Consider the following 3,715-nt stretch of genomic DNA (forward strand, 5'->3'; position numbering starts at 1 on the left):
TCCGTTCAACTAACCAGCAAGTGTACTGGGTCGTCCAAGTAATACCTTACGTGAGTAAGGGTCGAATCCACAGAGATTGTTGGTATGAAGCAAGCTATGGTCACCTTGCAAATCTCAGTCAGGCAGATTAAAATAGTTTATGGGTTTAAATAAAATAGAAAGAAGAAATACTTAATAAAAGGGATAGAACACTTATGCAGATTCATTGGTAGAGGTATCTTTTAAGTATATACAGCTGCTGCATGGCTCAAGCACGCCTGCTCTCCTACTGCTTCTACTCAATCCTTCTTACTCCTTTCCATGGCAAGCTTTGTATAGGGGTTCACTATCAGCTGTGGCTACTTTCATTCCTCTCGGGGAAATAACCTGCACGGCTGTCACTCGCACAGCTAACCAGTCTGGAGGCATCACCCATGGCTGATAGCTACATCCCATCCTCGCAGTGAAAGCTACGCACGCACTCTGTCACAGCACGGCCAATCACCGGTTGGTTCCCGCTCCTACTGGAATAGAATCCCTCTTTTGCGTTTGTCACTAACGCCCAGCAGGTTAAAGTTTGAAGCACGTCACGGTCATTCATGATCGGAATCCTACTCGGAACACCACAGACAAGGTTGGACTTTCCGGACTCCCAGGATCCTACTCGGAACACCACAGACAAGGTTGGACTTTCCGGATCCAGATGAATGCCGCCAACTATCTAACTTATACCACGAAGATTCTGTTGGGGAATCTAAGAGATACACATTCAAGCTTGTGTTGCATGTAGAACGAAAGTGGTTGTCAATCACGCGCGTTCATGAGTGAGAATAATAATGAGGGTTATTACTCATCATTATTCATCATGTTCTTGGGTGCGAATGAATATCTTGGAATAAGAATAAGAGAGATTTGAATAAAAGAAAATAGAACTTCATTAATCTTTGAGGTACAGCAGAGCTCCACACCCTTAATCTATGGTGTGCAGAAACTCCACCGTTGAAAATACATAAGTAAAAGAAGGTTCAGGCATGGCCGAATGGCCAGCCCCCTAAACGTGATCAATGATCTCCTAAGATGAAGAATAAAATAAAACTGAGATCAAAAGATTCCAGATACATTAGTAAATCATCCTATTTATAATAAACTAGCTCCTAGGGTTTACATGAGTAAGTAATTGATGCATAAATCCACTTCCGGGGCCCACTTGGTGTGTGCTTGGGCTGAGCTTGATTTATCCACGAGCAGAGGCTTCTCTTGGAGTTGAATTTCGAGTTGTGATGTGCTTTGGGCGTTCAACTCCGGATTATGACGTTTTTCTGGCGTTTAACTCCAGAAAGGAGCGTGTACTTGGCGTTCAACGCCAGTTTGCGTCGTCATTCTTCGAATAAAGTATGGACTATTATATATTGCTGGAAAGCCCTGGATGTCTACTTTCCAACGCCGTTGAGAGCGCGCCAATTGGGGTTCTGTAGCTCCAGAAAATCCATTTCGAGTGCAGGGAGGTCAGAATCCAACAGCATCAGCAGTCCTTTTGTCAGCCTTTTTCAGAGTTTTGCTCAAATCCCTCAATTTCAGTCAGAATTTACCTGAAATCACAGAAAAACACACAAACTCATAGTAAAGTCCAGAAATGTGAATTTAACATAAAAACTAATGAAAACATCCCTAAAAGTAGCTTAAACTTACTAAAAACTATATAAAAATAATGCCAAAAAGCGTATAAATTATCCGCTCATCAGTGGACACTAAAATTGAGGATGAAAACTGCCCTGCAATGTGCATAAACGAACATGGTGGCAACCTGCAGTGAGGCCAACTGACCTCTGCACCTTCAACGGAGTATAACTCGAGCTGTAGAGCTCCAATTGATGCGCTTCCAACGGCAATGGAAAGTAGACATTCAGGGCTTTCCAAAAATGTATAATAGTATGGGGTGGACAATACGTTTGAGCCTCCAGAACTGGCGTTTTCGTCAACGTTTGAGGCAAACTTTACCTCAAACGCTGCACACCAAAGCCAGCAACCATGCCCTCTTCAATTGATCATAACGTGCGTTGTAGATGTCCAATTGAAGTGATTCTAAGTGGGTTAGAAAGTTGACATTTAGAGCTTTCCAACCATATATGATAGTCTATATTGGGCATAAAATTGGCAACATGACAAGAGGACAAAGTTGGCGCCATAAATGTGCATAAGGGAGGCCAACGTTGGAGCAAAAGTTAGACCCCTAACTTTGGCACCAACGTTGGTATCAGCAGATTATGGTAGCTGATATGAAACGTTGGAGCAAAAGTTAGACCCCTAACTTTTGCTCAAACTTTTGGTCCAACTTTGGCAAAACTCAAACCCGGTTCACTTCGGTTCCTCCTCAAACTCCAAGAGCAATCAACCAAGGCCTCTATCAACCCAATTCCATCAAGAGCAAGGGCCCATGATCATCACTCAAAGGCACAAGAAATAGATAAAATAGGAATTTCATTTAATTGTAATTTGTTTTTAATTTCATTTTCATTTCCATTTTGTAAAGCCTATATAAGGCATCATTTTCATATTTGTGAGAAGGCTGGCTCCACTAGGGAGCACTAGGAGTAGTAGTAGAGAGCTCTCTCTTTAATTTGTTTTTGAGTCTTGGGTTGGAGAATTGAAGGAATTCTGTTTCAATCTCATCCTAAGATCTCTCTGCTTTATTTACTGCACACTTGAATTTCAGTTTCGGTTAATTGCTTCTTCATCTACTCCTTCTGCACTTTACATTTCTTTAATTTCTTTGCAATTGCTCTTGTTGGATCTAGGAAGGCATTGAGATCTAGACTTGGTTATCTAGTCTCTTGGGTCCTGAGATCTGAATTCCAATTTCACATTCTCTGTTTAATGCTTTTCATGTTTATTTACGTTTCTGTTCTTTTGATCCGATTCAATCAAGTTATATTCCAATCTTCTAATTGTTGCAATTTACTTTTCCCTGTTTAAATTCTGCAAATCCAATTCCCAATTCCCTTTACAATTTCATGCAATTTATAATTCTTGCAATTTAAGAGTCTTGTAATTTACATTTCTTGCTCTTTAAGTTACTTACCAATTTACATTCTGCAACTTTAAATTCATTGTCCTTTACTTTCTGTTGGTTACAATTTCACACAATTCACATAAATGTTAGCTTGACTAAACTAATCACCCACTAAAGTTGCTTGATCCATCAATCCCTGTGGGATCGACCTCACTCCCGTGAGTTATTATTACTTGATGCGACCCGGTGCACTTGCCGGTGAGTTTTGTGTCGGATCGTTTTCCGCACGTCAAAGGCTGGGCGTTAGTGACAGACGCAAAAGAATCAATGGATTCTATTCCAACCTGATTGAGAACCGACAGATGATTAGCCGTGCCGTGACAGGGTGCGTTGAACATTTTCACTGAGAGGACGGGATTGTAGCCACTAACAACGGTGATGCCCAACATACAGCTTGCCATGGAAAGGAGTAAGAAGGATTGGATGAAGACAGTAGGAAAGCAGAGAGACGGAAGGGACAAAGCATCTCCATACGCTTATCAGAAGTTCTCACCAATGAATTACATAAGTATCTCTATCTTTATTTTATGCTTTATTCATAAATCATCTATAACCATTTGAATCTACCTGACTGAGATTTACAAGATGACCATAGCTTGCTTCATACCAACAATCTCCGTGGGATCGACCCTTACTCGCGTAAGGTTTATTACTTGGACGACCCAG

The sequence above is a fragment of the Arachis stenosperma genome, chromosome 10, assembly GCF_014773155.1.
Source record: "Arachis stenosperma cultivar V10309 chromosome 10, arast.V10309.gnm1.PFL2, whole genome shotgun sequence".
Classification (NCBI taxonomy): Eukaryota; Viridiplantae; Streptophyta; class Magnoliopsida; order Fabales; family Fabaceae; genus Arachis; species Arachis stenosperma.